The sequence below is a fragment of the Muntiacus reevesi genome, unplaced genomic scaffold (assembly GCF_963930625.1).
Source record: "Muntiacus reevesi unplaced genomic scaffold, mMunRee1.1 SCAFFOLD_33, whole genome shotgun sequence".
Lineage (NCBI taxonomy): Eukaryota > Metazoa > Chordata > Mammalia > Artiodactyla > Cervidae > Muntiacus > Muntiacus reevesi.
The window spans coordinates 2,342,721-2,368,384 of record NW_027078014.1 but is presented as its reverse complement, the minus strand read 5'-3'; the positions used below and the strand labels follow the sequence as shown (position 1 = coordinate 2,368,384).

General features: G+C 36.8%; 1 long non-coding RNA gene across 1 annotated transcript; it reads left to right on the top strand.

The window, feature by feature from the left end:
• The first annotated feature begins 714 nt into the window (after window positions 1–714).
• LOC136155397 (uncharacterized) lies at window positions 715–24,538 on the top strand. Its single transcript, XR_010660803.1, has 4 exons — window positions 715–828; window positions 16,392–16,470; window positions 22,253–22,564; window positions 24,407–24,538. It is a non-coding gene; the product is annotated as an uncharacterized lncRNA (long non-coding RNA).
• Window positions 24,539–25,664: the final 1,126 nt, after the last annotated feature.

Genomic DNA, 25,664 nt, shown 5'->3' with positions numbered 1-25,664 from the left:
TGTAAGTTTCTTTGCCTTCTCCTTTTTTCATTTTTTATACCTAGCAGTTACCACAACATCTGGAATTGTAGTTAAGAGGGCTAATAAAGTTTTGAATGCACTAACACCCACTCCATGAAGAAGTACTTTTTTTGGTTTGTTTCAACTTTGGTTCATATTTATATTTTTACCAAAAAGTTTGTGCTATCTTGCAATTTATTTTTATATAAAAGCTTTTCTTTATTCTGTCTTCTTTACTTTACATGTGGGAAAGTTCTCTCTATTTAGTCTCCATGTACATAAGAATCCTGAAGTGAGGTATAAACTTAAGGATGATGGACCTGATCCTTGATTTTTCTATTTTGTCCACATTAATATTCTAATTTTTAACAGTTCAAAGTAGTGCTTCTTCAGGGCAGAAGAATTGTAAGGTAACTGAAAATAGGCTTACCTTAACTGGATAAATATATATATTTTAAAGAGCTAGTACAATTTAATTAAAACTATTTGTGACTGTGGGGCAGTAAAAGTGTTTCAACTCTTGACTTCACATCAGAAAGCCAGGCTGAGCCTAGCAGTGATCATCAAGTTTTAGGACTTCTTAGAGTAAAAAATAACTTTCTTATGATAACTTATGTATTTGTTTATTCATTTTCTTTATGGATACTTATATGCTTTTTTATTTTTACTGATAAACACAAGATATTAACATTTCCATTTTACTTGTGGTTTTAGTTTTCCTTACAAACAGATATGACCAGAAGGCAGTTGGAATACGAGGCAAGGCAAATCAGAGTTGCAATGGAAGAACAACTAGGTAGTTGCCAGGATATGGAAAAACGAGCACAGGTAACATATTTATTATTAAACTATGAAACAGTAGTAGGTAGATTTCTATGAAGAATCTAATGAATTACAGCTCTGTTAACTTTGGTTAAGTTTTATTCTTAAAGATTTTTTAAAGTCTATCTTTACTTTGGCACTAGTTCAAAATAAGAATAGTTTACTATGGCTGCTGGGAAGCATAACCAGTATTCACATAATTCTGCCTTCATATTTCAATTCTCGGATACTGTTCTGCTATGCCTTGGAATTATAAGAGGGAAGAAGAATTCAATTCTGGTCATCTTATTAGTTGCTAGCTAACTTCAGTTATCCTTTGAGATTTTTACTTCTGTGTTTGTGTAATGAAAAAAGGAAAGTCTCATTCGAGGAGAGAAACATATAAAAAGAACCTTGGGAAGAGAAACAAATTGAATGGAGAACATTCTCATGTTTCTACCCTCAACTATGTAAAGAAAGAATATTGGCATAAGAAAGGATTTCTTAAGACATTAGACTAATTATAAAGACTGGTAAAATTCTACTATTTTAAAATTAAGAATTTATCTTATATTAGGTACCTTAAAGAAAATGAAAAGGGGAAAAAGCATGTTTGGGAATTCCCTGTCTGTCCATTTGTTTGGACTCAGTGCTGTTACTGCCAGGCCCTGAGTTCAGTCTGTGGTCAGAGAACTAAGATCCCGCAAGCCAAAATGGCACGGCCAAAAGAAGAAAATAAAAAGGTGAAAAGATAAGTTACATATTGGGAGAAGGTATTTATCACCATATAAGTGGTATGGAATCAAGAATATATAATGAATTTCCAAAGATACTTTAAATTATATGATACAATTAATACAGATTTAGTATTTGTAACAGTTGGTGTTTTCATGAAATTATTTTAAAATACCAGGCAGATTTTGTTTGTTGATAGAAAAACTATGAGAAATTTTACTCTGGTTTATATGAATTTACGTTTTTAGAATGTGAATTTATGGAATACTGTATACATGTTTTTCTATATCTGTTAATGTGTTTGCTTTTAGAGGTTCTTAAGAAATGAGATGTTGATATGAAAATGTCTGTGTTAATGTATAAATATAAATAAGTATATTCCAGACAGCTTACTCTAGAACAGGTTAACTTGAGTTCTTTCTTGGCCATTTTGTCCAGATATGTGCAGATGTATTCATTTTAATTTTGTTCTGGAATATAGTGTTCTTTTGCTAGTTAATATTCTAAGGAATTTTTAGTCCATATTTTATAAATATAGCAAACATTCATTTATTCTGGAAATATATTAAGCTTAGGGCTAAAGAGATATTGTACACAAAGCAAAAATGGAAGTATTTGCAGTACATATGAGGAGTTACTATCCCTAATATACAGGGAGCACCGACAAATCAATTGAAAACAAGACAACCAAAGAGGAAAATAATCAGAAGGTATGAGTAGTCCCATCACAAAAGTACAAGTGGTTAATAAATCATTGTTAAAATATACTTAAACGTCACTAGTTATCAGGGAAAAGTAACATACAATAATGTTGTTTTTTGTTTGTGGTGGTGGTTTCTTGTTTGGTTGGTTAATTTTCTGCCTATCAGGCTGGCAAAAGCTTTAAAGTTTAGTGTCATGTAATACTGGTGAGATTTTGAGAGATTGTAATATGAAGCATCGTTGTCTGCCTGTTGTAAGAATAAACTAGTACAGTCCTGAAGGACTCTGTAGCACTACCTGTCAAAGTTAAAATGTTTGTACCCTCTGACATAGTAATTCTGTAAGACTCTCAGAATATGTCCTCCAGGAATGTCGAGTTAAAGCAGCAAGAATATAAGTATGGATTTTATGCTATTCATCACAACACTGTAAGACAGAGAGAGAGAGACGATTGCAGTGTCCACCATTTGGGTAGTTATTAAATTATTACATTAGTAGTATGCAACTCTTACAAACACTAATAATTAGGTAATGGGAATAATGAAAATAATTGTCCATAGTAATTCTCTCCCTCATAACTCTGCTTGAGTGACTCAGCACGTAAGACTAGAATGGTCAGCTAACGAACATGAAAGTGAATTCCAAGAAGGCCTGAGGCCATGAGAAAAAAATGTGTTACCTCCTTTGCAAGGAAAAGATGGATAAAAATTCCAAGTAAAATAAAAATAGAGTGAAAGTTTTTTTAAAAAACAATTATGTACCAGAAACAGAAGCCAACATTATATTAGATTGAGAAAATAGAGAAATAATTAGATTATTACCTTTGCAGTCATTAACATGGTTTGCCGCTTGCTCTCATCACTATTACTTAACTTTGTTTGGAGGTTCCACTAATTCAGGTAGAAAGAAAGCAAATTGTTTAACTACTGCACTATTTTCCAACTAGAAGGGAAGAGAGCAAATAATTGTCATTTGTAAACTACATTGTTGTCTACCTAGAAAAACCATGGTGAAGAGCCAAAAAGTTTTTCAGCTAATGAGAGAACTCAGTAGGGTGGCTGGAGTTAAGATACATTAGGGTTTCTCTATTAGCAATGACTACCATTTGGAAATGGAAATTGGGTAGAATGATCTCTTCATAATGACAGGAAATTTTAAAATACCAAACACAGACCACATGAAGAAAAATATAAAATTGCTAAAGGACACACTATGGGGCCCTAGAAGTAGAAAAGCCTGTGTGGCTCTCTGCATTGTATTTGTGTTATCTGGTTGCAGCGATGCCAGGGATATCACAGAAGAGGGGCCAACTAAGATTGTAAGGTCCTGCAGGGTATGGAGGAGTGAAGTGAGTAGTCAGACCACTCTTGCTGTCTGTACATCCTGTGAATGCCTGCTTCCCCTGCACCCTGCATACAAGCCTGACCTTCCCACACACTTGCCCCTGGCCCCAGCTATTGTCTGTGCTGATCACTGGGGCAGTGAAGGGCATTCCTCCTCTGTGGCTTTCCCTGGTAACTGATGAGCCAGCCTGACATCACTGTGTAACTGGCACTCTCCCCTTCCACCCAAGAGGGAAGCCTGCTGCGTGTCCTGCCTGCCATCCGTCACACATGGTAGGGTATCACTCCAGGACTTTGTTTCAGGTGTGTAAGATCCCCCTTCCATTAAACCACTGATGTCTCTGTTGCTAAAAATAAATAAGATCCCTGGGTGAGAAGATTTTAATATCCTAATAATGTCTTTCTTTAAAAAGTTGATATAGAAATATAATATGATTCTAGTCATAATCTTAATTTTTTTAGAGCCCAGAAAAATGATTTTTAAGTTTGTAAAGTAAGAATTTCCAAAAGTATTTAAGAAAATTATAGTGAGTGAGGATTTGCCTTACCATTTGGTAAAATTTGCTGTAAAGGTGTTGCAGTAATCACAGTATGATATTAATAGCACAGGAATAGACATAGGCAAATAGAACAGAATAGAGACTAGAAAAAGATGTAAGAAAATCTGGAATCTTTTAATGATAGAAGTTGCAAGTTTGGGTGGGGAGGAATGGTAAATAACTCAGTGAGAACATAGATGATAACTGGGAACCTTTCTGGTGGTGGTTGTTTTTTAGTCACTAAGTCGTGTCCGATTCTTTCGTGACCCTGTGAACTGTAGGCCGTCAGCCTTCTCTGTCCATGGGATTTCTCAGGCAAGAATACTGGAATGGGTCGCCATTTCCTTCTCCAGGGGATCTTCCTGACCCAGGGATTGAACCCACATCTCCTTCATTGGCAGGCAGATTCTTTACCACTGAGCCACCAAGGAAGCCCTATCTAGTAGTAGAGAAATTAAATTAGATCCCTACCTCACATCTTGTACATGAAGAGTTACAGGTGAGTTAAATATCTAAATGTAAAAAATAAAATTAATAGAAGAAAATATAGGACAAGAGAGATCTTAATTAAGAATGGAAACTCAAAAGCAATAGGAGGGGACAGGATTTATTTTGTAAAATTTTAAAGCATTCATCCTGCAGGAAAAAAAAATACGGGAAACTATTTGTGACACATCAAGGGGGAAAGGTTTAATATCCCTGTACTGTAAGAATTCTACAAACTAAGAAGAAAAAGACAACTTTTTATATGGGCAGAGGATGTAATCATTCAGTTTATTGAAAAGAAAATGCAGATGACCAATAAAACACATACAAATGACTGTGGAACAGTTTTGGGGAAATTGAAACAAAATCCACTCTTGCCCATGCCTATTTGAATTAGTCTCTGCCTGTCTCCATTAACAGTTTGGTTATTTATTTATTTGTTTCTTTATTTGTTCAACACAAATTTGGGCTCATAGTATGGTGCTCCCTACTCTCCTCTATGCGTGTAAGAAAAGGTTGGATAAATGTACATCAGCTTATTCATAAGAGCTTTTTCTGGGAGTTGGGGATTGGTAGAACGAAAGTTACTTATCCTTCTGTGCTGCTGTAATGTTTTATAAATACATGGATGACATAGTTCTGTGTAGCTTTACCTGTTTTCTGCTTGACATATATTTAGGTGATTTATAATTTCTCACTGTTGAAACAACTCTGATAAACATACTTATCCATATCCTATAAACGTGCACAAAAGTTTTTCTAGGTCAAGAGTCTTTTTCTTAGAGGGCTGTATGGTAAGTAGCTTAGACTTTGTCAGCCATGTGGTCTGTTGCAACTACTCAACTCTGCCTTTGTAGCAAGAAAGCAACCATAGACAACAGTATATGAGCAAATGAGCATGACTGTGTTTCAGTAAAACATGATTCATAAACAGATGACTGGCAAGCCTTAACTTGCTGGTACACATACCTGAAAGCATAATTGCTGGTCCTAAGGTAGGAGTGTTCTGAATAGTGTTGGCCAGATTGCCCTCAAAATGATTTTATCAGTTTGCGTTTCTCCCAGGAGTATATGAGAATTCTGTTTCCTTTGACTCTTGTTTTCTTTTTTTCCTTCAGAAATTGTGAGTCAAACTTTATAATTAACAATCAATGAGCATATGAAACATTATCTTGTCATTTAGTTTATACTTTCATGAGTACTACTGAAGTTGAATATCTTTTCATATATGTATTAGACTTTTAAGATTTTCTTTTTGCTGTTTTTTTCATATTGTTAGATGTCTTATTCATTTATATTTGAGAGATATTTTAATATACTCTTAATACCCATCTGTTATACATGATGTATTTCATAACTGTTCCCTGCCAAATCTGTTACCTACTTTTGCTTAATGATAACAAAAAATTATTTTTTATTGTAATGCTAAATTAGTTATATTGTCGTATTTGTGCTTTCTTCAACCTATTTTTACATCTTTTCCTATCTTTAAATATACCCTATTTTTTTCTAGTAAGTCTAATGTTTTATTTTTCAATTAGATCGTTAATTCATCTCAGATTTGCTATTATATATGTTTTAGAGGTCAGTAAGTCAGTTCAGTTGCTCAGTGATGTCCGACTCTTTGCGACCCCATGAACCGCAGCACGCCAGGCCTCCCTGTCCATCACCAACTCCCGGAGTCCACCCAAACCCATGTCCATTGAGTCGGTGATGCCATCCAGCCATCTCATCCTCTGTCATCCCCTTCTCCTCCCGCCCTCAATCTTTCCCAGCATCAGGGTCATTTCAAATGACTCATTTCTTCACATCAGGTGGCCAAAGTATTGGAGTTTCAGCTTCAATATCAGTCCTTCCAATGAATACACAGGACTGCTCTCCTTTAGGATGGACTGGTTGGATCTCCTTGCAGTCCAAGGGACTCTCAAGAGTCTTCTCCAGGGAGGTGGGAGAGGGGATCGGGATGGGGAATAAAAAAAAAAAAAAAGAGTCTTCTCTTTTGAACACCACAGTTCAAAAGCATCAATTCTTCGGCACTCAACTTTCTTTATAATCCAACAATCCATACATGACCATTGGAAAAACCATAGCCTTGACTAGACGGATGTTTGTTGGCAAAGTAATGTCTCTGCTTTTTAATATGCTGTCTAGGTTGGTCATAACTTTCCTTCTAAGGAGTAAGTGTCTTTTAATTTCATGGCTGCAATCACCATCTGCAGTGATTTTGGAGCCCAAAAAAATAAACTCAGCCACTGTTTCCCCAACTATTTTCCATGAAGTGATGGGACCAGTTGCCATGATCTTAAGTTTTCTGAATGTTAAGCTTTAAGCCAACTTTTTCACTGCCCTCTTTCACTTTCATCAAGAGGCTCTTTAGTTCTTCACTTTCTGCCATAAGGGTGCTGTCATCTGCATATCTGAGGTTATTGATATTTCTCCTGGCAGTCTTGATTCCAGCTTGTGCTTCATCCAGCCCAGCGTTTCTCATGATGTACTCTGCACATTAGTTAATTTTAGCATATGTGCTGCCAAAGCGAGCACTGCACTTTAGTTAAATAAGTAGGGTGACAATATACAGCCTTGACGTACTCCTTTTCCTATTTGGAACCAGTGTGTTGTTCCATGTTCAGTTCTAACTGTTGTTTCCTGACCTGTATACAGGTTTCTCAAGAGGCAGGTCAGGTGGTCTGGTATTCCCATCTCTTTCAGAATTTTCCTCAGTTTGTGGTGATCTACACAGTCAGAGGCTTTGGCATAGTCAATAAAGCAGAAATAGATGATTTTCTGGAACTCTCTTGCTTTCTCGATGTTCCAGCGGATGTTGGCGATTTGATCTCTGGTTCCTCTGCCTTTTCTAAAACCAGCTTGAACATCTGGAAGTTCACAGTTTATGTATTGTTGAAGCCTGGCTTGGAGAATTTTGAGCATTACTTTACCAACGTTTGAGATGAGTGCAATTGTGAGGTAGTTTGAGCATTCTTTGGCATTGCCTTTCTTTGGGATTGGAATGAAAACTGACCTTTTCCAGTCCGATGGCCACTGCTGAGTTTTCCAGATTTGCTGACATATTGAGTGCAGCACTTTCATAGCATCATCTTTTAGTTTTAGAGGTAGGAATCTAATTTTATGTATATATATATATATAAACACTCATGCATATGATTTTTAAATGTGTGTATATAGTATATGTTATATGCAGTATAATTTCTATTCAATAATTATATAATTAGTGATATATACCGACATACAGATACACACAGATAGATATATATTTATGTTGTTAACAGAATTTTCCATTAACATTTATTGGATGCATCTCTGTTTCCCCATGGATTAGTAATGCTGTTTTGGGCATTTGAGAAGTTGTATTTGCTGAATATTTGTGAACTCTGTTCCATTAGTCTGTTTTAGCTTCTCTGGATACCACACTTGTTTTATTTGCTATAATTTTATTAATCTTAAGTCTTGTAGTATGAGTCCTACTTATTTACGTCTGTAAAAATGTGTTTATATTCTGTTTCATTACTCTTTTATTTGAAATTTAGTTATCAGCTTATTTTCTTCAAGGAAAAACCTTATTGACTTTTGATTAGTTATACATTGAATTTATAAATTAATTTCAGGAGAATTTATATCTTTACAGTATGAAGATTGGATCTTGGTTGAAAGATTGGTCTCTGGATTCTAATTCCGTGTCACTTATCAGCACAGTGATCTTGTTTAAACTCTGCCTCAGTTTTCTCATTGGTAAAATGTAGAAAATGATTCCCTGTAAAAAATGTAAGGATTAAATGAGTTAATATGCATAAAACCCTTGGAGTTTAGCAAATTCCAAGTAAATATTAGGTACTGTTACTCGTTTTGTATCTCATTCATTTGGGTCTTATTCTATGCCCTTCAGAAAAGCTTTATAACATTCTTCATAAAACCCTTGTTGTTCAATTGTTAAGTCATGTCCAACTCTTTACAGCCTCATGGTCTACAGCATACCAGACTTCCCTGTCCTTCACTTTCTCCCACAGTTTGCTCAAATTCATGTCCAGTGAGTCTGTGATGCTATCCAAACATCTCATTCTCTGTAGTCCATATTCTTCATGATCCTCTTACACATCTTTTTTTTTTTTTCATTTATTCCTAGATATCTTAGTTTTTGTTGCTATTGTGAATGGAATTTTCTCTAGTTTACATTACTAAATTTGATGTATCCAGGAGTCTTCCTGAACTCTTTTGTTAGATTGTCTCAGTAGTTTAAGATTTTCTTGGATTTTTTCATTTAGATGTTAAATTGTCTCCAAGTAATGACAGTTTTGTCTTTTCCAGTCCTTTTTTCCCTCTTTGTATTATATAAGAAATGTAATACATCTTTGAATAAAGCAATGATAATTGGTCTTCTTCATCTCACCTTGGCTTTAAAGAGAATTCTGAAATTTCACGATTAAGTATGCTGTTTACTTAAGGTTTTTGATACCATTTATCACGTTAAGGAATTTACCTTCTATTCCTAATTTCTTGAGAGCTGTCCTGAATTCATACTGAACTATTCAGTTCACTTCTGTTCAGTGGCTCAGTTATGTCGGACTCTGCAACCCCATGGACTGCAGCACACCAGGCCTCCCTGTCCATCACCAGCTCCCGGAGTTTACTCAAGCTCATGTCCATTAAGTCAGTGTTGCCATCCAACCATCTCATCCTCTGCCGTCCCCTTCTCCTCCCGCCTTCAGTCTTTCCAGCATCAGGGTCTTTAAATGAGTCAGTTCTTCGCATCAGGTGGCCAAAGTCTTGGAGTTGAATCTTCAGCGTCAGTCCTTCCAATGAATATTCAGGACTGATTTCCTTTAGGATGGACTGGTTGGATCTCCTTGCAGTCCAAGGGACTCTCAAGAGTCTTCTCCAACACCACAGTTCAAAAGCATCTATGCTTCGGCACTCAGCTTTCTTTAAGTCCTACTCTCATATCCATGCATGACTACTGGAAAAGCCATAGCTTTGACTAGACGGGCCTTTGTTGGAAAAGTGATGTTTCTGCTTTTTAATGTGCTGTCTAGGTGGGTCATAAATTTTCTTCCAAGGAGCAAGCGTCTTTCCTTTCACGGCTGCAGTCACCATCTGCAGTGATTTTGGAGTCCCAAAAAATAAAGTCTGTCACTGTTTCCATTGTTTCCCCCATCTATTTGCCATGAAGTGATGGGACCAGATGCCATGATCTTAATTTTGATGTTGAGTTTAAAGCCAACTGTCTCGCTCTCCTCTTTCACTTTTATTAACAGGCTTTTTAGTTCTTCTTCACTTTGTGCCATAAGGGTGGTGTCATCTGCATATCTGAGGTTATTGATATTTCTCCCAGCAGTCTTGATTCCAGCTTGTGCTTCATCCAGCCCAGCATTTCTCATGATGTACACTGCACATTAGTTAAATAAGCAGGGTGACAATATACAGCCTTGACGTACTCCTTTTCCTATTTGGAACCAGTCTGTTGTTCCATGTCCAGTTCTAACTGTTGCTTCCTGACCTGTATACAGATTTCTCAAGAGGCAGATCAGGTGGTCTGGTATTCCCGTCTCTCAGAATTTTCCACAGTTTGTTGTGATCCACACAGTCAAAGGCTTTGGCATAGTCAATAAAGCAGAAATAAATGTTTTTTTTCTGGAACTCTCTTGCTTTTTTGATGAGTCAGCAGGCGTTGGCAATTTGATCTCTGGTTCCTCTGCCTTTTCTAAATCCAGTTTGAACATCTGGAAGTTCATGGTTCACATACTGTTGAAGTCTGGTTTGGAGAATTTTGAGCATTACCTTGCTAGCATGTGAGATGAGTGCAATTGTGTGGTAGTTTGAGCATTCTTCAGCATTGCCTTTCTTTGGGATTGGAATGAAAACTGACCCTTTCCAGTCCTGCAGTCATTGCTGAGTTTTCCAAATTTGCTACCATATTGAGTGCAACACTTGCATAGCATCGTCTTTGAGGATTTGAAATAGCTTAACTGGAATTCCATCACCTCCACTAGCTTTGTTCGTAATGATGCTTCCTAGGGCCCACTTGACTTCGCATTCCAGGATGTCTGCTCTAGGTGAGTGATCATATCATTTTGATCATCTGGTTTGTGAAGATCTTTTTGTACAGTTCTTCTGTGTATTCTTGCCACCTCTTCTTAATACATTCTGCCTCTGTTGGTCCATACCATTTCTGTCCTTTATTGTGCCCATCTTTGCATGAAATATTCCCTTGGTATCTCTAATTTTCTTGACGAAATCTCATCTTTCCCTTTCTGTTGTTTTCCTCTATTTCTTTGCATTGGTCACTCTGCATTCAAATGAGTGTATCTTTCCTTTTCTCCTTTGCCTTTCACTTCTCTTCACAGCTATTTGTAAGGCCTTCTCAGACAACCATTTTGCCTTTTTGCATTTCTTTTTCTTGGGGATGGTCTTGCTCCCTGTCTCCTGTATAATGTCACGAACCTCCGTCCATAGTTCCTCAGGCAGTCTTGTCTATCAGATCTAATCTCTTGAATCTATTTCTCACTTCCACTGCATCGTCATAAGGGATTTGATTTAGGTCATATCTGATTGGTCTGGTAGTTTTTCCCTACTTTCTTCAGTTTAAGTCTGAATTTGGCAATAAGGAGTTCATGATCTAAGCCACAGTCAGCTTCCGGTCTTGTTTTTGCTGACTCTATAGAGCTTCTCCATCTTTGGATGCAAAGAATATAATTAGTCTGATTTCAGTGTGGACCGTCTGGTGAAAACCATGTGTAGAGTCTTCTCTTGTGTTACTGGAAGAGGGTGTTTGCTATGACCAGTGTGTTCTCTTGGCAAAACTCTATTAGCCTTTGCCCTGCTTCATTCTGTACTCCAAGGCCAAGTTTGCCTGTTACTCCAGGTGTTTCTTGACTTCCTACTTTGCATTCTAGTCCCATGTAATGAAAAGGACATCTTTTTTTGGGTGTTAGTTCTAGAAGGTCTTGTAGGTCTTCACAGAACCGTTCAACTTCAGCTTCCTCAGCATTACCGGTCGGGGCACAAGCTTGGATTACCATGATACTGAATGGTTTGCCTTGGAAATGAACAGAGATCATTCTGTCATTTTTGAGACTGCACCCAAGCATTTCGAGTGCTTTTGTTGACTTATGACATTTCTTCTAAGGGATTCTTTCCCACAGTAGTAATAATGGTCATCTGAATGAAATTCACCCATTCCAATCCATTTTAGTTTGCTGATTCCTAAAATATTGACGTTCACTCTTGCCATCTCCTGTTTGACCACTTCCAGTTTGCCTTGATTCATGGACCTAGCATTCCTATGCAGTATTGCTCTATCAGCATTGGACTTTGCTTCCGTCACCATCACATCCACAACTGAATGTTGTTTTTGCTTGGCTCCATCTCGTCAGTCTTTGTGGAGTTATTTCCAGGAGCATAGTGGGCACCTACCAACCCAGGGAGTGCATCTTTCAGTGCCCTGTCTTTTTGCATTTTCATGTTGTTGTTGGGGTTCTCAAGGCAAGAATAGTGAAGTGGTTTGCCTTTCCCTTCTCCAATGGGCCATGTTTTGTCAGAACTCTCCACCATGACCCATCCATCTTGGTTGACCCTACAAGGCATGCTCATAGTTAGATTGAGTTAGACAAGGCTGTGGTCCATGTGATCAGTTTGGTTAGTTTTCTGTGATTGTGGTTTTGAGTCTGTTTGCCCTCTGATGGATCAGGATAAGAGGCTTATGAAGCTTCCTGATGGGAGAGACTGACTGAGGGGGAAACTGGGTCTTGTTCTGTTTGGCGGGGCCATGCTCTGTGAACCTTTAATCCAATCCTCTGTTGAAGGGCAGGGCTATGTTCCCTCCCTGTTATTTATCTGAGGCCAAAGTATGGTGGAGGTAGTGAAGATAATGGCGACCTCCCTCAAAAGGTCACATGCCTGCACTGCTACATCCAGTGCCCCTGACCCTGCAGCAGGCCACCGCCGACCCCTGCCTCTGCCAGAGACTCCTGGACACTCATGGGCAAGTCTGGGTCAGTCTCTTGTGGGGTCACTGCTCCTTTCTCCTGGGTCCTAGTGCACACGAGGTTCTATTTGTGCCCTCCCAGAGTCTGTTTCCCCAGTCCTGTGTGAGTTCTGGCAGCTCTATGTTGGGTTAATGGTGACCTCCTCTGAGACAGCTTATGCCATACTCAGGTCTACTGTACTCAGAGCCCCTGCCTCTGCAGCAGTCCACTGCTGACCCACATGTTCACAGGAGACACCCAAACACAGTTCTGTCTCCGTCTCTGTGGAGTCTCTGGGTCCTGGTGCACATAAAGTTTGTTTGAGCCCTCTGAGTGTCTCTGGCGAGTATGGGGTTTGATTCTACATGGTATTTCAATATATATATCAAACTATATTACTAAATAATTTTTATATCAGTTTTTCAAAAGTCATACCATGTCTATATGCCTGAACAATTAAGCATGTTGCATTTTATTTAATTTCATAAATATTCAAGATTGTCATACAGAGAATGGAAAGAAGTGCTACTGACTTCTTCCATTTTATGTTGAGTAACGAAAGCACAAATGTTATTGTGGAAGCAGTCATCAAGGTGCAGACTTGATTACAGGGTCTAGTGACCTAATAGCAATACAGAAATACAGTTCTGTGAAGAGGAATGTTAGGTATATTTTCCTGTTTTCACCCTCTAAATATTAAAAATTTTGACTTGGGACTTTATTGGTGAGGGGGAGCTGGTTATATAGAGAGAGGAAAACAATGAAATATTATGAAACTAATAAGTGTAGATAGTTTTGTTGTTTCTGTAATGCCAGGATGTATTTGGTGTCTGATGTAGAAGTAATCACTCATCTCTGCAGAATCTTTAGAGAGCTACTAAAAGTATTTCTTCTTCAGCATGTTTTCATGGTGAAAATTGGACATGGTAAAATGTCTTAAATAGAAAATATTATTTACCTTCAGTTCAGTTCAGTCGCTCAGTCATGTCCAACTCTTTGCGACCCCATGAATCACAGATCACCAGGCCTTCCTGTCCATCACCAGCTCCCGGAGTTTACCCACATTCATGTCCAGCGAGTCGGTGATGCCATCCAGCCATCTCATCCTCTGTCATCCCCTTCTCCTCCTGCCCCCAATTCCTCCCAACATCAGGGTCTTTTCCAGTGAGTCAACTCTTCGCATGAGGTGGCAAAAGTATTGGAGTTTCAGCTTCAGCATCAGTCCTTCAATGAATATTCAGGACTGATCTCCTTTAGGATGGACTGGTTGGATCTCCTTGCAGTCCAAGGGACTCTCGAGTCTGCTCCAGTACCACAGTTCAAAAGCATCAATTCTTCGGTGCTCAGCTTTCTTCACAGTTCAACTCTCACATCCATACACGACCACTGGAAAAACCATAAGCTTGACTAGACGGACCTTTGTTGACAAAGTAATGTCTCTGCTTTTTAATATGCTATCTAGGTTGGTCATAACTTTCCTTCCAAGGAGTGAGCGTCTTTTAATTTCATGGCTGCAATCACCATCTGCAGTGATTTTGGAGCCCAGGAAAATAAAGTCAGCCACTGTTTTCACTGTTTCCCCATCTATTTGCCATGAAGTAATGGGACCAGATGCCATGATCTTAGTTTTCTGAATGTTGAGCTTTAAGCCAACTTTTTCACTCTCCTCTTCCACTTTCATCAAGAGGCTCTTTAGTTCTTCACTTTCTGCCGTAAGGGTGGTGTCATCTCCGTGTCTGAGGTTATTGATATTTCTCCCAGCAATCTGGATTCCCGCTTGTGATTCTTCAAGCCCAGCATTTCTCATGATGTACTCTTCATATAAGTTAAATAAGCACAGTGACAATATACAGCCTTGATGTACTCCTTTTCCTATTTGGAGCCAGTCTGTTGTTCCATGTTCAGTTCTAACTGTTGTTTCCTGACCTACATATAGGTTTCTCAAGAGGTGGGTCAGGTGGCCTGGTGTGACCATCTGTTTCAGAATTTTCCACAGTTTTTTGTGATCCACACGGTCAGAGGCTTTGGCATAGTCAATAAAGCAGAAATAGATGTTTTTCTGGAACTCTCTTGCTTTCTCGATGTTCCAGCGGATGTTGGCAGGTTGATCTCTGGTTCCTCTGCCTTTTCTGAAACCAGCTGGAACATCTGGAAGTTCACAGTTTATGTATTACTGAAGCCTGGCTTGGAGAATTTTGAGCATTACTTTACTAGCGTGAGAGAGGAGTGTGATTATTTACCTTAAGTTCACTATTTTCAGAATTGTGATAGAGAATTAGCATAGTTGTAGTGATACAACTGAGGGACTGAGAGAGGAAGTTTTCTTTTTTGGTGAGCACATCTGTTTTGAACTTTTCCAAAAAACAGCAACAATAATGATTCCTACTATGGCAATAAAATCATAAGGACATTGTATTTAAACAAAACTATGTATGATTCAAGGGTAAGTTTTGTATGTAAGCTTTTTAGCTGTATATACTTAAAGCTATTCGTTATAATACTTTAATTATCTATTGAAGTATACATGCTCAAAAATCTTTCATTGATGGGTGCATAATCATAAAAAGTTTGCAAATCACTCCATCTATTTTCTGACACTTTTTCCTCATTGAAACAATTACTCTTACAATAGAGTTTCTTATACCAATGTTACAGTGTCAACTATGGAATTCTGGCAGTTGATGATAAAATATTGGCAGTACTTATTTTTAAAACATTTCCCACATTTTTCACTTCCACATTGTTTGATCTGTAGTTACTGCTTTGTGTTCACTTGAAGATCTCAGTATATGGGGGAAGCAATAACTCCTACCATCATTGTGATCTTTAGTGTTTGGAGTAATGTTTAGCTGAAGTATTTGGGAAAGCTAACTCTGAAAGGTACTGCTGACCTGTAATAGGAATAACTTTAGGGAAGATTGTTCTTATTGTTTACGTACTGGTGCTTCTTAAAAAAAAATCAGATGCTCTTTCTCTTTACAGGATGCCATACTTTACATAAACTCATTATACTGTACTGACATCTGAATTAATATAAAAGTTTAAATTCAGATGTAATTTTCTTTTTGAAAGTTTTTGAGAACAGCTTTTATATACCAGTTTCACACTGTTATGTATCATGTGTTGTTCAGTTGCTCAGTCATGTCCAGGTCTTTGCTACTCTGTGAACTGCAGCATTGCCAGGCTTTCCTGTCCTTCACTGTCTCCCTGAGTTTGCTCAAACTCATGTCCATTGAAATCCATGATACCATCTAACCATCTTATCCTCTGTTGTCCCCTTCTCCTTCTGCCTTCAATGTTTCTCAGCATCAAGATCTTTTCCAGTGAGTTGGCTCTTCGCATCAGGTGGCCACAGTATTGGAGCTTCAGTTTCAGCATTAGTCCTTCCAGTGAATATTCAGGACTTTAGGATGGGCTGGTTGGATCTCCTTGCGGTCCACTGGACTCTCAAGAGTCTTCTCCAACACCACAGTTCAGAAGCATCAGTTCTTCAGCCCTCACCTTTCTTTATGGTCCAAGTAGATACATAACTTGCATTTGTGCAGTTTTCCTAAATTTAGGGATCTGTTTTATAAAGTTAGATATGTTAAAAAGTTGAACTGATGCACTGATGTCCTCAGTATATGAATATGTATATGTATATGTATCTAATTCTCACATAAGAATGACTTGGCATAGAAAAAAGAATGATTTGATATAATCCTACTTTTAAATGGTAACCATAGAATGGTTAATGTTAAATTAATATTAAAAACTAATGTTTTTTTTTAATAAAAATAGATCTAACTTGGTTACTTATTTTATTTTAGCGAAGAATAACCAGAATTCAACAAATAGAAAAGGACATACTTCGTATACGACAGCTTTTACAGTCCCAAGCAACCGAAGGTTAGTGAATTGTCTCTTTTGTTTGTAGTTATAATGATAGGTGGTTGTTCTAAGAAAAGAAAATATGTATAATTAGCATGGCGTCATTGAAATAGATGCTCTAGAGAATTGAGACACTTGATAAGCTTTTTCATTAAATTAAGTATAGATTTCAAAAATCTATACTAGTATGATTTCTTCATAACTTTTATGCAATTAAAGCTTATAGAGCCATAAATAGATACCTTACTTCAGTTATCTGTTTACATATAATTTGGCTACTAACAGTTTGTAAATAAGCTATCTCCTTGTGTAATCCATAGTAAAAGTTGATCATATACATTTATCTGTGCTTACTTTACAAACTTCATTAAAATGACAGTAAAAGGGTAAAATGAAAAAGCACAAATACCAGGGAAGGTGACAATAAAATTTGGAGAACTGCAAAGCAGATAAACAAATAATTCTTCTAGATTATGGTAGAGAGCTGACCCCAGAGTGAGCAGTAGGAGGTCACAAAGCAACTCATTTTACACTGTGGAGTCCTGAAAGTTTCCAGAGTTGGTTACACTAGGTACTTCTGGAAATGAGGATTAAAAAGGGGGTTAAAACCATATTTGTCAGCTCTTCAGCTGAAATTTGGTTTTGATCACTACACAGAAGGATGGGGTATAAAAAACCATCCCTTCAGCTATCTGTTTATAGCCCCTGAATTTGGGCACTTGTCACTTTGTTTATGGGTAAATAGAAAGAAAACCTACATGGAACTTAAATGAACTATTGCTGAATAAGGAAAAATAGCATGTGGGAGGCTCAGAGAAAATAAAGTATTTCTTCTTAAGTCAACTACAGGATGACCTGTCTCTCTGCAATAAGAGCAAAAAGTGTTGAATAAAAGTCCTCATTGAACAATACAGAATTGTTGCTAGGAAAAATTGGCTCAGTATTTGGGGATATACCAATGCAAAGTTTCTAATATGCAGCCAGATTGAGACTCACATTCCAGATCATACAGGAAAAAAGAAGAGAATGCAAAGAATGAAATATCAACCTAGTGCTTTTTTCTAACTGTAATTACTAAAAACATGATGAAGTTCCTGTTGATATTTTAAAATGTTTATGAGATACAAAATAGTATGTACACTTTGATCCCATTTTTTAATATGCACAAACAGTCTTTCAGAAATAATATGAAAAGGCAGGTAACCACTGCTAATACCTCCTTGTTTTCTTAGTTTGGCCAGTTTTGTAATGTTTTTATAGTAGCTGCACAGCTTTTAGAGTGAGAGAAAACTTTTGTATGCGAAACAAATCTGACGTGTCCTTTCATCACCAGCATGCTTCCCAAGTAGCTCGATGGTAAAGAATCCGCCTGCCAGCCCAGGAGACGCAGGTTCTATCACTGGGTCGGGAAGATTCCCTGGAGAACGAAATGGCAACCCACCCCAGTAGTCTTCCCTAGTAAATCCAGTAGAAAGAGACACCTGGTGGACTACTGTCCATGGGGTTGCAAAAGAGTCGGACATGACTTGGCAAGTAAACCACAGCAACAGCACTTACTGCCAGCCCCGAGAATCTGACCGGATAATGAACAGTTCTGTTTGGAGGCAGAAACTTAGTGCAAGCCCATTTACACACAGAGAAGACAACTAATTCTAATGTCAAAAAGTATAATTTTGAAAACAGTGTCTTTTAAGACTCTGGTCATGCATGCCTTGCTTTTTAAATCTCTTAGAAGCTTTGGCTTCAGTACATTTGAATTTGAAATATGTAGAAACATGTACTTGCTAAGTAGTCAAGTTCAGTGTAATAGTCATATTGCTAAAAGTAGTTTAATCTGGATGTTTTAAGTCAGTATGAACCAAATATTTGTAATATACAGACTGTGTCCTTTTTGCAATATTAACTCTTCAGTACTGTTTTTTTCTTTCCAAAATAAAACAAAACTATCTCTTTACTCCTTTTTCAATGTCATTGGCATTGCTGTATGTGGCATTCTGGTTATTATGGCCCCTTTGGGTTTCCAGGGTAGTTTATCTGTGGTGTTTTGTTTTTTTTTCCCCTTGATCAAAATTACTATACTCTATTTTTAAAACTGTTTTTAGAGAGGCAACTTTTGTTTTTTATTGAGCAGCACTGCATTTATATTTTCTTTTTATATATATTTTTTCTGCTTTGAGTGTTTGCTGTTGTTTTTCTAGCTTCTTTAGTTATAGTCAGCTTTTATTCACCATCTTTCTTGTATTATGATTTTTACTGTTTGGCTGCATCAACAGGGTTGTTTTTTTTTTTAATTTCTAAATCAATATTTACACTTATTTTTTCTACTTGATTGACTCTTTCATGTGTGTTAAATAGCCTTCTTTGCTGTTAGTATTGCTGCACGGGGCTTCTTTTAGTCATCATTTGCCTGGTATAATATACTCACTGTCAGTACATTTCCAAACGTTACCAACATTCTGGCCTCTAGAAATTCCTAAGAAAAATTGTCATTTGTTAATAATAGTTCTCATTATCAGTACAATTATAAGTTTATTGCAGGTTGGGGGCTTGTTTGTGTTTTTTTATCTGTTCAAGATTTCATTTATATCATTGGATTTGGGACCAACTGTCTACCACCATAACCTAGTCTATTCTTGTTTCTTTTTGTTATAAAAATGGCCATATTTTTCATAGCCTTAAGTCGTTACATTTATTCAGTGAATATAAACTAAAAGAAGGTATCATGTCTTATTTAAGAAAGAAAGGTTTTTAATTTTACTGTTTGCTGTTTCTTTATTACTATCAGAAGGAGAAGCTAGAAAATGGAGAAAACTGGGGATCAGATACTCATAAATTAGTTCACATACAGTACTGAGAAGAAAAGATGTCTGCCAAATCATTTCTCCACCATGAAGCATCTTATAACACTATCTTTGCCCTACCTGCTAACAATTCTGGTTTAAGATCTAGATGCAGGATATAACTCAGATGATATAACTATTGCACTTGATTCAAATCTCAGAAGTTCCAAGAGGGTACATGAGGCAACCAGTCCTACCACTTTCTTTTGTATTCTATAGGTTATTTACTGACAACTGTATACCATTTGGGGGGGAGGGGCCCCAAAAGATGGGAGCTATAAGGAAAATTGTGGCATGATTTAATAGTCTCTAGAAAATAGCCAATGAGAAATAGTTTTTAAAATCCCATGCAGAGTACTCTTATAACTCATTAATAAAGAGACAACCCAACTTACAAATGGGCTAAAGATTTGAATACACATTTCACCAGAAAAATTCATAGGAATGGCTAATAAGCACATGAAAATAGGCTCGACATCATTGGATGTTAAGGAAGTCAAGTGAAAACCACAATGCTATATCACTCTATACTCACTAGGATGGCTGTAATCATGAGGAAAACAATAAGCATTGGTACGGATGTGGATAAATAGAAGCTGTCATATGTTGCTGATGGGAATGTAAAATGGTTCAGCCACTTGGAAAAGTTTGGCAGTTATCTAAAGTATTAAAGGTATAGTTACCATATGACCCAGCAATTCCACTTCTAGCTATCTAAGAGAAATGAGCACATATGTCCACACAGAGACTTTAATTTGAATATTCATGGAAGTATTATTCACAGTAGCCCAAAAGTAGAAAAATGCAAAAGTGTATCAACTGGTAAATCAATAAATAAAATGTATACCGTTACAATGTAATACTACTCGGCAATTAAAAGGAACAAATTGTTGACACACACTATAACTGAGGTGAACCTCAAAAACATTATACTGAGTAAAAGTAGCTAGACATGTAAGTCCGTATATTCCATTTACAATAAACGTACAGAAAAGACGAGTTTACAGAGCAGAGTCATAGTTACTTGGAGCTGTGAGTGGGAATGGGGATTACCTGTAAATGAGCATGAAGGATCTTTTTAGAATGATGAAAATGGTCTAAAACTGAAATATAGTGATTCTTGGTAAGTTTATTCAATGTCATTGAGTTGTACACTTAAAGTGGGTGAATTGTCTTAAAGGCATTTTAAATCCAACGTAACCAAAGCACAACTAATGATGGTCTCCTCCTAAGTCCTCCTTGTGACCCCCACATCCTCCAAATCCTCCTTCTCCTTTAGTATTATCTGTCTCCATGAATGGTACCACCATTATTCAGCTGTGTGAGCTAAGAAACAGAAGAGTAGTTTGTGACCCCAGATCTCTTCTTCCACTCACTGTATCCAGTCTGTCGTGCAGTCCTTCAGGTTGACCTCTGTCTCCAAGCATCAGTGCTTCCCTGGGTGTAAAGGACTGTCATCTCCCACTTACTTTAATATTTAGTCTGCAAGTTGATCTCTTGTGTTTCCCATCTTCTTAGACCATTCAAAATTTGAGTTTAAACGATCAGAATACATGCACCTTTTTCCTTTAGAGTATTGGTTATGTGGGGGCATGAGTGCCATCTGAGAATCACACTAAAATTCAACAAAATCATTAAGTTCCTTTTTTTAACCATCTCTCTGTTCTACTCTTCACACTGTAATTCTTTGATATCCTAGAGCAAACCACGTTTCTCCCATCACAGCTCCTTTGCATATGGTCTCTATTTCCCTAAATTTTTGCATGTGGTCTCTGTTTCCTTCATCCTCTGCCATATCCCGTTTCCTAGAACTCCTGTTTATATTTTAGATCTCAGTCCAAACAATACTTCCTAAGAGAGCACTTCCCCCGACTCCCACAATGTCTGATGTCCCTCTGTTATATATCCTTATAAGCAACTTGTGCTCTTTTTTCAGAGTGCTTGTCGAAGTGTTTAACTTTACTGTTGTTTCTTTCATTATTTGATAGCATCCCTGACTAGACTAAATCTGGAAGAGTGCGTTGAACGATGCCTGGGTTTGTCAGTACTGTGTTCTCCAGCCCTATTGCAAGTAACTGACATAGCACATACTCAATAATTACTTTTATATTGACATCTTCAGTGATGTCAGTGTCAAATCTTTGTAGATTTAGTGCTCGTTGATTCATTTTTTCTCTTCACTGACTTTGTATTCTCTGCTTTAGATGATTTTGTTGAATTTTATGGTATCACTTTCCCAAGGTACTGTTTTTTCTTGTTTCTGAATTATTGGGACTACTTCTCTTTTGCCTATGTATAACTTACACTTGTTTATTGATGGAAATAGTATATGTAAATTATTTTAAAGTCACATTTTAAATGGTCTAGGAAAGCTTTATGTTTAAATAAATTCCAGTGGAAGCCATTTTGTAACATAGTTTTCCATTATTATGTCACAATTTTTAATGTGTAATTTTTAATTTTGCCTATAATGTTCCTAGAGGAGGCACACTGGTAATTGTTTCTATAAAAGATACTTGATTATTTTCTTTCTTTGATTCTGTGGTGATAGTTTTCAAAGTGACTGCTTTGTACTAGATATAATCTGTCTTGAAATTACTGCTTTTACTGGATATAATCTTGCCCTTTCACTTTACCTAACAGATGGTGGTTACATTAGAAAAGGTTTTGGTTTTATTCATATTAGAATCTAAGAGCTTATCTGTTGGTTTCATATTACTTTTATTAGCAGATGTATATAAAAATATATGTGTGTGTAAGTATAAATATACTCACATAGAAGGTATTTATAAGCTATAGTAACTGCTATATTTGCAGCTCTATTAAATACCAGGACCATGTGACCTTGCGGAAAAGACAGTTATTTGCTCTAGTTGGGTTATGTCCCCGATAGTGATGTGAGCACAGCTGGTGGAGGATGGTGTTTCTGTGGGTCTCAGAAAACCCTTTGTCTTGTGCAGCCCTAGTGTTCGAGGGACACACTTCACTTTGCTGTGACCGAGACAGGCAGCTGACAGCCCGCTGGAGGCTATGGAGTGCAGCTCCGTGCTTTTGTGAACCTGTGTCATTGAGGCCTTCAGAGCTTTAGAGCAAGAAAGAAGGAAAGCTGTGGGCTGAGAAAGCATGCACCGTTTTTGTATGTATTGATGTTAACTCCATATTAACAGAGGTCATCTCAGAGCAAGCATGAAGCTGGCTCACATGAAGCCGAACGGCAGAATGAAGGTCAAGGAGTGGCAGAAATCAACATGGCAACTGCGGGTAGCAGTCAGGTAAATAGATTATTTTATTAATTTCTTTTCTAGTTAACTATTTAAATATTTTAAAAGAAATACTGAGTGAGATGATTCTCACATGACCTGTTTCCTTCCTAAATGGATATCTCCAGAAGAATTCAGTACTAAAATGCTATGTCATTTTTCTTTATTATATTTAACTATGAAGCTTTCAAATTTCCAAGTATATTTTATAGCTCTAAAGTATGTGTCTCTGTTTTAGCCTAAAATGATTAATGTGAGTAGAGTTTCTTTGAAAAATAAATACTAAGCTGCATTTTGGTCATATGTGATTTGACCTAGTTATTACTGCTTGCATTGAATAGATTTGCTCTTTCTCTGTGGCATTCTAAGATATTTTTGTGTTTTTTTAAAAAATCATAAAGAGTTAATATTTTCATCTTCAGTTGTATTCCAGGATTATAGAAACCTAGCATTTAAATAAACAATTCTAATGCCCATTAAAATAAAAGTAAATAAATACCCTAGTCATATTTACTATTATCATCTTTAGCAAAATTATGGAAGACAATTTTTTAAAATGTAGAACATTATCTTGTTGTGCTGCCATCAGTTTTCTATTAGAGTTTGATTGGAATGTATCCTAATGAGTATTTTTCTTTGGAGTGTTCTGTATTCTCCACATTTTTTCAAGCAATATTTTATGTTTTAAATGAATGATTTTTTAAAATACAGTTTCAACTAAGTTGATTTTAAGGAAATTTTCTTACTGTTGATATAAAATATTCCTTTAGTGCCTATAGATTACTTTTAATGATACTATTTATTTGTTCTATTAGTTCATTAAAATTTAAAGCTTAAAATGTCTCATACTTAATTTAAATATTTAAATTTACCACATTTAAACAAAAATATACTTCATTTTAATATTACTGGTCCACATTGTACTGGATAATACTCTACAGATGGTAAATTAGGGCAAAAAAAATTATATTCCAATAGTACATTTGGGTTCTTTGTCTACTACTTAGGGAGTTCTCTGGGAATATCATGTGTTCCTACACATATGTAGAAAGAAGTTCTGTCTTCTTGACAAAAATCTTTTTTTTTTGCTTTAGGATTAAGACCCACTATTAATACTTTGGGGTCATATTTCAATTATTATATCCTTTAAAGCCTCACCTAGCCAATAAGCTCAATATTTATTTTTTTAATTGAATTCTTATCTCATTTCTTATATCAGAATTTAACTCTGAATATATTAGATTTAATGTCAAAGATGAAAACTTTAAAAACAGTTTACTTATTTACCTATGTTGTGTCTTAGTCGTGGCATGTGAGATCTTCTTCCCTGCGGCATGCGGGATCTTCTGTTACGCCGTGCAGGCCCAGAAGTCGTGGCCCTCGGACTTAGTTGCCTTGCAGTATGTGGGATCTTAGTTCCCAGACCAGGGGTCAAACTCGCATCCCCTGCATTAGAAGGCAGATTCTTAATCACTGAATCACCAGGGAAGTCCCCCAAATGAAAACTGTTAGAAATATTAAAAGTTAAGGAAATGAGCATAGAGTTTTTATAATCATGAAGTGAGTAGGAAACCATAAAAGAACCATAGGCTTCATTTAAAAATGTAAGACTTTAGTGTGCGATAAAATCATAACAAACTTACAAGACAAAAACCAAAATCACATTAATGACGCTACAGCTACTTCCAGATCTTAATGTAGATAAGAGGTGTGTCTGTGAGACTGTGATCCAGTTATGCCAAAATCCCTTTACCTGTCAGACGCTTGGGGTTTGTTCATTTCTTTTGTTATTTGCTCCAGAGACATAACAGTTGACACTAACAAAACTGAAAATAATCTCTTTGACTTTCTCAGAATCACAGTAATATGATCCATCAAGCTCCTGCCCTAGTGCCCTTGGGGAAGGAAGTTCATTGTACCTCACCTGGTTTCCTGCCCACAGCCACTCTGCCAGAATGATCTTTCACGAGTAAATCACCCTCTTGGTAAAATCCTTTGTTGGCATCCATTGATTCTCAGAAAAAGACAAGCCTTACTACGACCTGTATAACCTGGCTCCTGCCTAAACTTACCAGCGGTCTGTCACCCTTTGCTCTCAGCACGCCTGCCACACTGGCCCTTCAGGACTTCCCCTTGACGGCTTCCTCTGCTGCAGCCTGCACACCATCTGCCCGTTCCCTCTTGTGCCTTCTCATCCCACTTCACTCAGTTAACAGCAGTTTGTGTGTGTCTGAACTTTAGCGTGATTTCTCTCAAGAGGCTTGAACTGTTCACATCCCATTACAGGCTGTCCTCGCTTGTTCTTCTCACCTTGAAGACCACATTTGCAGTTTTATATTTATTTATGTGGTTATTTCTGTTCTCCCTACTAAATTGTAAGCTCCAGAAAGACAAAGATTCTTTCCAGTTTTATTCATTTTTATATCCCCACAGTCCCTGATAAATAAATAGTAGATAATAGCAATGAATATATGTAGGTTGGAAGGGATAACTAACATCCCTTCTAGAAAGAGGGATTTTTGATCTGTGATTAATCTCCCTTGAATGTTAAATGAAAAGAGAAAGCTAGAAATAAATTATATGGGCTAGATCCCTACTTGCTTAGTATATAACTTTATGTGTAATTCATTTATGAATCGATCTCAGCTTTTCCATTTAATGTTTAGAACCAGATCTCTAGTGAGACAACCAGTAAGTAGTGATGAAGTTCAAACAAGACTGGGAAAGAGATGAAATGGTAGGAGAACCTTTTCCACTGCCAATAATATGTTATTAAACCTGTTATTATGGAAAATTTCAAATATATACAGAGGCAAACAGAGTAATAGAGTAATCTGCAGGTACCCTATATACTTTGTCCTCTGATTTTATTTTTGGAAAAGATCCCAGACATCATCATTTTTTGCTTAAATATTAAATACTTCACTGTGTATTTACAGAATATAACATTTTTTTAATTGAAATGTAGTTGATTCCTAACATTGTTAGTTTCAGGTATACAGCAAAGTGATTCAGTTATATTGTATTTTTCCAATTCTTTTCCATTTTAGGTTATTACAAGATATTGAATAAAATTCCCTAGGGCTTCCCAGGTGGTGCTAGTGGTAAAGAA